An 11,656-nucleotide genomic window follows, 5' to 3' on the forward strand; every position below is an offset into this window, starting at 1 on the left:
GAGATCAAATTTCCAACAATCCATTGCATAATACTATTTGTTTTTGGATTCGATTGTGTAAAGATTTTTACCATCAGCGTTTCAAATCACACTATGTGATCCATCTTTAGGATGAAAGAGAGCAAGAGATGCAAAACAAAGTCCTTTTTTAAAAATTTTCAAAGCAAGAGATGCTTTATTCATTTTTCAAAGGGCAGGGACTTTAGCGCACCAAAAATTCTTGTTTATAAATTTTTACCAAAAACAAAATTCACTCAAATACATCAATTATATTCATTTATCATTTACTACGAATTATTATAATCGTTTGAGATCATATTAGAAATATTTTATCTTAAAATTAATATAAGTACAACTAATGATATATTTAATTTCTCCTAAATTGGGTATTTTGAGTATTTAAGGAATGTTCAGATGTCACGAACCTGCCATCCTGTAGGTGATTTGTAGAAGATTCCGTAATGAGTTGGGCAGTGAGCTATTATGTGCAAGGACCTACATTCTCATGATTGGATAGAATTTCCATGCTGGATGTTCCTCTCCAGCTTTGCTAATATGGAATCTTCTCTTTCACAATGACATCATTCATCATGTTCTCTTTTCCCCAAAAAAGGAAATGACAGATCAAATGGAAAAACTCCAGCTGTTTGGATTCAAATTGAATTCTTTGCTAGTATTGACTAAACCCCACCTGCCATTGCCAGCGCAGAGTTTTTATCTGTCGTCTAACGGTCAATAACTCACCCACATTGCCCACACGGATTAAACCGTGTGCACATTTCGAATTCTTGTTAAATATCCCACATCTGAACGAATCACTGCAGCATTGAAGCTCTCCGGAGAAGAGATTTCAAAACAAGTATTTGTGTAAACGATTGTAGTTTGCATCTGCAACATGTCAAACTGGGCTTTTATCAGTTCAATCATGGCGATGGTATTGAGCATGATTTCTTTTATGGGAGCGACTGCTCAACATGTTCCTTCCCCTGCGCCTGCCCCTTCCAGCCATGGTAATTTAATTCATCCCCAATTGCTATTTGCTCTTCTTTTCCTGACTTCTTTTTGTAGGATAAACATATTAACATCATTAGATTAGTACAAGGTTGGAATTGTTCTCTATGAATCTTGCCTTGATTTTAGAGAGTTGGGCTTATGATTTTATGATTGGCCTTTGCATTCAAAAAATACCCATTTCGATTTCAATGAATTGAAGATTTGGGTTCTTCAGTGCATGATCGTCTGCATAAATAAATTGAATGTTATTTGAAAAGATTGTTAATGAAATTGATTGTGTATGTTGAGTGAATGATCATCTGCTGCATCTGCACATTAAGAGCTATTCAAAAGATTGTTGTCGAAATCAACTGTGTATGCTTTAAATCACAACTTAAAAAACGTACTCAATGATTCATGAAACGATCTTTGTGAATGCGAGGAAAATTTAATGCCAAGTAAGAGCTACTTAACGTTACTCCATAATAGTACTTGATTTGTGCTGCTTTTTTAACAGTGGGATTGAATGGATGAATGCAGGGAGCGCCATAGATCAAGGAATTGCTTGCATTCTGATGATGTTGGCTCTGCTTCTCACCTATTTCTTGCACTGAACACCCAATCCACATTCCACTCAAGACAAGATATACTTTCGGACTACGTAAATTTTTTGATATCACAGGGATTGTTTTGCTTTGGTTTATGTAGATTTTTTGGGATCACAGTAATTATTTTGCATTGGTCTTTGTAAGTTTTGAACTTTGATGTAAGCGACTGGATCGCCCTGCTCTTCAATTCTTTAATTCATTATCCTCGCCATTGCTCTGCTGGGTAAAATTAATCTCATCATGATCAACATGTCTAATCAAAGACAGTTTTTTGGGTACGATATACCGTTTTTCTTAACTAGTAGATTAATTAAAGTTTGTGTATGCAAAGCAACTATTTCTGTTTCCAGATTCAAGATGCAATATTCTCAATTAAAAATATTGAAAAATAAATTATTGCAGTATCATTGCCTGAGGAGTTCTACCCCAGATGGGACTGCCAAGCATTGCCATTGATAAACCTACCTGTACATGTACTTCAATTGATACTCTTCTTTTCTAAGACTATTAAAAAGCTCCCAAACGTTTTTCTAATTAAAGAATACAAATTCCAAATTATAAAACCCTTGCATATGCATTTGTCTGGTTTGAACAAATTCCACAATCTTTACCAGCATCCTGTTTTGCTGCTATCTAAATGGGAGCTTTTGTCAGTGTATGGAAATCCATATCAAAATATATAGAGAAATTTGGTTAGTCTCAACAAGGTCTGGAATTTGATGGCCGCCCCCTGCCTGTCATATGATTTTTTCATGATAGAATTTTTTTTTCATACCTTTCATTTTACGCTTTTAAAAAAAAATTTGATTGTCAACTTTTTTGTTTTAAAATAATTTAATAGATCATTTTAAGTTTAAATATTTTATATTTTAAAAATTTATTATATAAATTAGTAATATACGCAGAATTCTCTATGAATCACTTATAATAATAATTTAATAATTTATACAAAAGTCTCAAATAAAAGAAGCAAGTTTCTAAGTTCGGTTCATATATATATATAAACATATCTAATATTGTAAATTACTAAAACCAAGTTTTAAAAATTCATTATATTCTATTTCAACAAGTTTCTACATTAATATAAATATGCAATCATCAAAATACAAAATAAAAACATATCTAAAAACAAGAAAAAAAAGAAAAAAAGAAACATATAAATATAAACTATTATATATTTATCATACATATATATTATACAAATTATGAAATCACATTTATGTATATTAAATAAAATACTAAGTTGCCTATAACAAATATTGATGGTGTACTAATAAATTTACTTGTCATATTGATGGTTCTCTAAAAATGTAGCCTATCAATTCATACAGTCTTACAATTTTTTAGCCCGTTGTATACGGCTCAAAAGTGCAAAAACAACTAATACGGCCATCAAATTCTAAGCCTGGTCTTAACTGCCCTGTTAGAAGTATATGCAAAGAAATGTGAAACCATAGACAAGGCATGCAAAGTGTTTGACAAAATGCTTGTAAGACACACGGTCAGAGAAAATTGCAAATTTGATCTCCCCCATGTGATGATTTTGACTAATTCATAATTTGGCGATCCAATTACATCTAATTAGAATGGGTAAAAGCTACTAGCTTGAAAATATGCTTTTCATGCACATTAGAGATTCTTTTATTCTTTTATTGTTGAAGACTTAGATATTAGATTTCTACAATTCAAATGATTTAAAAATAAATGGCATGCATTTGAATTCATACACAACAGATACCAATGCTTAATGTTGTCTTATCTCGCTTGGATAAATCTGCAATCACTCCTCACTTTTTTTTTGCCAAAAATTAGTTCCAAATTATTTGTGAATCATCCGTACTAATTCTAATAGCTTCAAAAACCATCTCAATGGCCTAGTAACCATTAATTTTCTTAGGTAAGTCTTAACCCTAAGGGTCCGTTTGGTTATTGGAATTGACCTGGAATAGGAATCGACAAATTCTTAGAAACTTTAATTCTCTATTTGGGTGTGTTATATCAGAATTGGGAATGGGGATTCGTATTTCTATTTTGACCAAAAATAAGAATTTGTTGATTCCACTAAAATATCTGTTATTGGAATAGCAATTTGTATTCCCATTTTCCTTTTTGATATTTGATTAAAATTTGAAGTTCGTGGGTTTTAGATCTCTTCATATTCCACCCAAATATTGATCGAATTGAAGGTTTTTTAGGTTGCGTTGTTCGTTGTTCGCCATTGTTTTGGGTGAAGAAATAGTGGAGAAGTCTGGACATTCCCAGCCTTCAAATGTCTCTTTTATATTGCATCAAATTGAGAGATTTAATTTATGTAGCAGATGGAAAATTAGTAGAATACACCCCTATGCCCTAGATCATATTGCTTAATTCCAACCAAATTAGCGGTGAAAATATTGAAGTTTTATTTCTTGTACTCAAATTACGATAACCTTAGAATACCAAACAGTAGCAGAGAAAGGGGGAGAGAGTGGGAGAAATGAGGGCTACAAAACTGGAACTATTTACACCGGTGCAATCAACAAAGTGACAGTTTGAGCTTCAAGTAGTGGTGACCACATTCGAGACCTCGGCTGCACTATCTACACTCAAACAACAGACATGAACAAATAATTAACATTCATCAAAGTAATAGATAATTCCCTGTTAAGCTATCAGCCCCAATCTTGTTCCATTGTTCTATATTTTTCGTGTTCTAATATTTCTGTGATATTTTAAAGCAATTCCCATTATATTTTATCTATCCAAACAGAGGGATCAAATTTCTATTCTAGAATAGCAATTCTAGAATAGCTATTCCCAATTCTTAATTCCTATCCCCACAACCAAATAGACCCTAACCGTAGCGAAGTAAAAATAATTAGTTACATTCTTGTGGGCAGATGAGGGGAAAAGTACATACACAACTTATTCACCATATCAATTGTCATAGAAAAAAAATGAACATGCTTTAGATTCTTTACAAAAGTTAGAAATTTTTATGGTGGAAAAAATAGTGTACTTGTAATTTTGAGAAGTAGAAATGATAGAATTGATAATTATTGAATTACAATGTGACATTGTCTTACAATTTTATCTTCTAATTTTTCATTTAATACTATAATGCATATGATTGGAAATGAAATAACTTCGATAATATAGATTAAAAAGAGAATCCACATTACTATAATATAATATTTTTGATTAAGGTAAATGTTACATTGTACCTATTATAAGAGTTTTTTATGATTGAAATTGAGAAAGTATGGCGACAGGAAGATGACACAATTGCAATTGGATAATAAGGAATGCAACCATATAAAATATGAATATAATAACGGGACACAAAAATATAATACAAGCACTAATGAAAAGGAGGAAGCATTGGATTGTATACAATTTTAGGAGCACTATGACAACAACTTCGACTCAATATTTTGTACCATTCATATTCCTTCTAATTTCTTCCATTCTATGTTATTGTGTGCCCAAGCCTTCGAATGTGATTTTTCAATGATAAGTATGACATGAGAAGGGACATTCATAGAGTGATAGCAGCCAAAATGATGGCCAACAATAGTTATGTACCCTCTAAAGCTCAAATTATGTCTAGCACCATTGGTAGTCGCATATGATTTTTTTTATGCATTTTGATTTTCCAAGAGCAACTAACTTTATTTGAACATGATTGTTATGGTATTCATGGGTTTTCCAATTCCTTTCACTCTACCTTATTGTCTAGGCAAGCCTTGTAATGTGATCTATCAATGATAAATAGACATGTCAAGGAACATTCATAGAACTTTTGCAGCCATAATGATGACCATCAACAATTACATGCCCTGTAGACCTTAGCCATGTCCAACATCATTGATGAATATATGTTAGAATTAATGATAATTAAAACCAAGAGTAAAATTGGTATCATCCCCCTTGAAAGAGTGCTATAAGAATTGAAAAAAAATGAAGTGAAAGTAGTTTACTACAATGTTCCCTTATTCTTTATTTCTTGTAATAGAGTTTAGTGTAACAAACAGGAAGTAGATGACCCTTCTATAAAAATCCTTTGGAGATAATCATAAATCTAATATTATTGGAGATGTCCTTCTATGAGTACTCTCCCTTATTATTCTTTTCAATTCCATTCATCTAATGTTTGTGGAGAATGACACACAATACAAAGAGATAGACACTACTAAGTTATTTGTAGATGGAGACTCAAATGAATTTGATGTAACAGATGCATATCTAATGGTAAAGAATAGAGCCCAAGTTGAGGAAATTAGAAATCTCAAATTAGAGCAAGAATCACAAGCCGTAGTAGTATGTGAGGTGACTGAACAAAAGAAGAAAGCCATGGAAGACAAAGCCATGATTGAAGAAGAAAAAAGATCCTTGACCAATAGACTGGAAGAGAAATCATCTAAACTAACCAAGATCTCCAACATGCATTTGGATACTTTGAGTCAAATGATGAAAGCCAACTATGAGTTGAAAGTCAAGGACATTGAGATAACTATATTGAAGTTGTAGAATGAACAATTGTAGAGTGATCTAAAGAAGGAATAGGAATTCGTTGAAAGTTTCAACAAACCAAATGAAGCCATTAAATACTTTGAGCAATTATTGAGATCCCCTAGATCCAATAATGATACATCTGGATTGGGATGCACAAGTATTGAAGAAGGAGAATCATCCAAAAGTACAGAAGAAAGGAACAACAAAGGTAAGAACTCCAAACCTACTTGTTATAATTGTGGTAAGAAAGGACATACTACTAATATGTGCAGGAGCAAGATTGTAAATTAGAATGTCGAGCCTAAGAACATGGTTCACTACCATAAGTGCAACAAGAAAGGTCATTAGGCACATGAATGTAGAACCAGGACCATGCATACACAAAGATTTGAAGGATATTGTTACAACTGTCATAAGTATGGACATAGAACTTTTGAATGCAGATCAAAATCCATGTGGTCATCAAATAGGCAAACAAAGGTAAGGAACAATGCTAACTCTTATAACTAAGATTATAATAGAAGATATAGCTGTCATTCTTGTCAAGAATATGGAAATGTTCTTGAGAATTGTATTAGGACACACTTCAGAGGTAACTATCAAAGGTGGTTAACTCAAACCACATGTTTCAGCTATTTAAAGACTAGTCACATTAATAAATATTGTCCAACTAGGTCAAAGGTACCAAGTTGTGAATTTGACAAAGGCAAAGGAAAAGCAGATGTTGAACACATCATAGATGAGATGAATAAGACATGGAAAAAGGAGGATGATTGCAACACATCAAATGGAGAAGGGATCACTTCACCCAATGGGTTAGGTGATTACACCTCATCAAACTAGGAAATAAAATGGTATGCGGGACCGATATTCAAAGGCTATATCAAACATCAGTTACAAAAGGAGATAGTACTAAAAAAATTACATTAGCATGAATGAAGATGCAAGATGTTGATAGGAATTCAAGATAAATCTTTAAGTTTTTCATGTTGTTGCCGAACATGAAATATTTCCTATGTATGCTAAGTGGAATGCTAGAAGATGTCGAGCTAGCAGTCTGGCTAGTTGATGCTGAGCTCATAGTGGTTGCCAAGTGATGGAAATGCCAATGGATGGTAAGTGAGCCTAAAATTGGTTGATGTCGAGCTTACAATTGTGTAAGCACTTAACATTAATTACAAAGTTTTCAAAGGGTATTTGATCAATTTTAGCTCATTTTTCATCATTTCAAATTTGAGAAAGAGCAAGCAGAGCAGAAGGCGATCTAGAAATTCATCCAAGCAGTTGCAAAAAGATCTAAGTAGTTATTCTACACTAGTTCATCAGATTTCACAAGGTATTTATCAAGAGCCGAGCTACACAATTAAATTTTTTGTAAACCCTAGTTTCTCATTATGGCATCTAGTTCAAAGAATGTGGAAGAGAAGGAAGTTTTGAGTGTTTAGTTAGTAAGTAATGAAGTTAAGCAACCCATTTTCAAAGCCATTCCTAACATTGCAAATAAGCAAGACCCTTTTGGTGCATTATCAATGATTTCGCCTAATGTAATAATGATGCAAGATGTAAGGAAATGCTATAACTGCAAGATTGGTAGCATTGGTGACATGAAGATTAGGGAGGCATATAACAAACTTTGTGATAATGGTGTTTTGAAGGAAGAGTTCAAAATTGTTGAGAGAAAGGGATTAAAACAAACCTTAGATTTTCCAAATGTGTTTAAGATAGAATGGATTAGGATAGTGCTTAGTTGAATCCATAAGGATTCGTTATGGCTGGACAATGAACCTATTAAAACAACTAAGAGAATAATCATAGGGTTACTAGTTACCCAACCCTAGATTAGCCTAAGACACTAAGGAGTGATTCTAAAGAAGTAATTGAGAAGAATACTAGAGCTTTTTGGAACAAAAGAGGTATGACAATAGATACAATCACTGATCCTCTTATTAACTTTGCTGTAAGGATTATATCACACAAGTGTTACCAATCTAGTAGATTGAATAGTGTATCCTATATAGATGTGGATGTGAGATACGAAGTTGTAAAGAAAGATCATACATATGATCTAGCAAAGCTATAATTGCAACAATTGATGGAGAACCTTGGAGCAATCAGGAAAACTAAGAGTGCACACTACAAATTTGGTTCAATTTTGAATTGTATATTCTTTTATGTGCAAAACACATTCCCCTCATTTGGCACTATGGGATCGAAAACCAATAGATTAGTAGCAATGCAGATTGGTGAATATATTGAGTAGCTAGGAGAGAATTTTGAATCTCTAATGACAAGCTATTTTGAAGACTTCAAGAAGTCTATGAAGGAAATATTAAGGATACCACTATCCTTGGTTGAGAAAAACTATAATGATGTATGTTTTCTTGTGGATACTGACTATACATTTTTGCAAATTGCTACACAAAGAGTAAGATGGTTGAGGCCACTTGGTTATGAAATAAATGTGGATGAAGCCTCTGCAAGCATCTCAGCTTTATTGTCATAAGAGGTAGACAAAAGTGAAAAGGTATTTGGAAACTATGAGATGGTAAAATCCAAAATTGCCATGGAATTGAAAATTGCCTCTGCCATGAAGAAAAAGGAGAAAATAGTAAAGAAGTTGAAAGTTAAGTTCAGAGAGGGTGCCGAGGAGGAAGAAGAAGAAGAAGAAGAAGAAGAAGAAGAAGAAGATGAAGAGGAAGAAGAAACCCAAGCACAAGCACCTCTAGCTTTGACATAGGGCATGGGAGAAGACCAAGAAGAGGAGGAGACTAAAGGTACTGAGGGAGAAGAAGTTGAGGAAGCACCTACTCTTGCTGAGCAAAAGAAGAGGAAGGCCAAAGAATAACCTGTGGCAAGGGCTAAGAAAATTATTAAACCAAGCCAAGCTAAGCCCACTACACCTACCACAAGAGCCAGCACACGTGCAACTACACAAAAGGCCAAGGAAAATATAAAGCAAATAGAACAAGGAGATCAAGAGAAAAAGAGTCCAAGAAGAAAGGATGTGGCACAAGCAGAGTCCGATAAAGAGAAAATAGAGTTAGATGACAACAACCAATTTAAGGTGGTGACTCATAATCCTCTCTTAGATCTTGATAATTTATGTGAAAATATTAGAAATAGTGCAGACTTATCAAGATTTAGTTGTGTCAATTTTGACAATTTGGGTAAAGTAGAGAAAAATCAAGTGGAGGAGGCCATATATGCCATTATGGAAAAATTCAAGACAACTCCACTAGAGATTGCCGATTCAATACCAAAAATTCTATATGACAGAGTTGAGCAGAAATGACACTATTGCTTAAGGAGAAAGAAATAAGAGAAACATCTCTAGCCCAAGTAATGCCAGAATTAACAAAGGTACAAATTGCTAAGGTTGTAAAGAAGTATGGAGTTAGGTTTGTACCTAAATATCGAGCCTTCAACATTTTGCAAAACAATATTGAGGATGTTGTCAAGAAGACCACTTAGATGTGGAAACTTACTTATGGGTTGAAAATAGCAAAGGAAGGAGACGAAGAACCAATTGAATTCAAGGATGATGAAAAAGGTGACTTGGTTGGAGGAGGAACAATGATGAAAGAAGATGACAAGGCAACAACTAAGCCTGAGCAGCCAAAAGAACAGAGTGTGTGAGACACAAAATTATTGAGTGTCAATCCTCTACACGTCACAAGTGAGACTATTGAGACAATAACTATCAAAGAGGTTTCTGATCTATCAGCTCAGAACATCAATCCCCTTAGTGAAGATGATTTGAAGAAGATCTTAGATTAGTCTACATTGCAGGCCAAACTTTGTGGCAATCTTGTTTTGGTCAATGTGGATGAGCTACATAAGTTAGTGACTAATGTTGCAAAGGAAAAGTTGAATCCACAAGAACCACCTTCTATCATCCCTTTAGTCACTAATTTCCAACCTTTGGTAAAGATACCAAAAGATACATCTAATAAGGTTGATACAATTTCCAAGATTGATACTATTGAGAAGAAGACAACAGAAGAGCAAGCCACCATAATAGGACAACAAGAAACATGTTAGATAGACTTATCTACACCTAGAACACAATGAAAAGGTGCAAGTCAGGTAATTGTGGTAGAATAGGGCAAGCCTAAAGAGACAAAACTAACACCTAAGGTGAAGGAACAAGTTGCCATTCAAGCTCTGGTAGCTTTACTAGCATTCGACACTCCTTCCACACAAACTCTTCATAAGCTGAGCATATATGCTACTCAATTGCAAATCTTAGTGTCGAGCCTAAGTTCATCAAAGGCTAAAGAAGTAATTCAATATGGAGATGTGAGCCTTGTTGAAGAGATAATTTTACCAAAGTTTGATTTTGATACTATGAGAATAGAGCAAATGAGCATATTGCAGTAGGCCCTAGCAAGAAAAAAGCATCAGGAAATGCTTAGGAGGGAGCATACATAGAAGCAGGAACTATAGGACATCAAAGACATCTTTTTAGATGCATTTAGTTTGCCAAATCCAGATAAGACCAAGACACTACTGGAAAAACTATTAGATATAGTGGAGAAGGTCAATAATGAAGACCTTGATACTAATGCCAAATTATTAGAATGGTCAGAAAGAAGTTCCAAAACAAAGTGAATGAGAAAATATCTAGTGACATAGCACTCACACAAGTTGCATTGGAAACTAAGGTTGAGGATGTGAAGAAGGTACTTGAGAACATATTCTCATTGTACACAAAATCATGCAATCCAACAATCTTCACCCAAGAGACTAGAAGTCACATTTTGAGTATGGAGAGCCAAATTTCTACATTAGGAGCAAGACTACCAATGAATCCAACTCAGAGTGAGAAGCATTTCAGGACATTTCTTCAAACACAAAGTTAGTTAGCTGTATTGACAACAGATGAGGCCAACATAAGGGCTAAACTAACTAGCATCCAAGCAACCCTCACACCCCATATGGAAATATTGCACAAGAAGCTAGGCTATGCTGAAACCCTACTAAAGAAAGACCCCAATCTTTCTACTTTAGATGGTCTAGTTCACCTTTCTCTTGAGCTTGCAATCCAAATCAAGTCATTGGATGTAGCATATGAGAACTAGGATGTAACTCCTAATATGATATTAGATGTCCATAAATCTTTTCTAGACAAACACACAATCAGTGTATAACCCATTTGACATAAGTGTTGAAAAAAGGGGGAGATATATTTTTGGGGGGGAGAAAGCAAAAAGGGGGAGAATAAGATAAAGAGGGAGACATATTTTTGAGAATGAAATAAGAGAATGGGGGAGATATTACTTTTGGGAACAATAGAGAAAGGCCAGCTAAGGGAGAGCAAGCATACAATGACATATCAAATGAAAGAGTATCAACAAAACAATGTATTAAAGTCAAAGTGTATCAACAAAAACACATTTACTCAATAGGAGTACCAAATTTTGGATACAGTAAAGACATATTAACTCAGGGGGAGTTGTCAAATTTTAAGGTATCTAAGCTATTGCAAAATTTTGAAATTTTGAAGTTTTGTATATAAGCCGAGTCAAGATATGTTATGCTTGTATGATTAAGGATGATAA

The 11,656-nt window shown here is 34.0% G+C and overlaps 1 long non-coding RNA gene across 1 annotated transcript; it reads left to right on the forward strand.

Moving 5' to 3' along the window:
* The first annotated feature begins 663 nt into the window (after window positions 1-663).
* Window positions 664-1,830, forward strand: LOC149542238 (uncharacterized). The gene is made up of 2 exons (XR_016355181.1): window positions 664-1,010; window positions 1,534-1,830. It is a non-coding gene; the product is annotated as an uncharacterized LOC149542238 (long non-coding RNA).
* Window positions 1,831-11,656: the final 9,826 nt, after the last annotated feature.

Source organism: Cupressus sempervirens, chromosome 8, assembly GCF_028749045.1.
Source record: "Cupressus sempervirens isolate cs-2001-9-10 chromosome 8, ASM2874904v1, whole genome shotgun sequence".
NCBI lineage: Eukaryota > Viridiplantae > Streptophyta > Pinopsida > Cupressales > Cupressaceae > Cupressus > Cupressus sempervirens.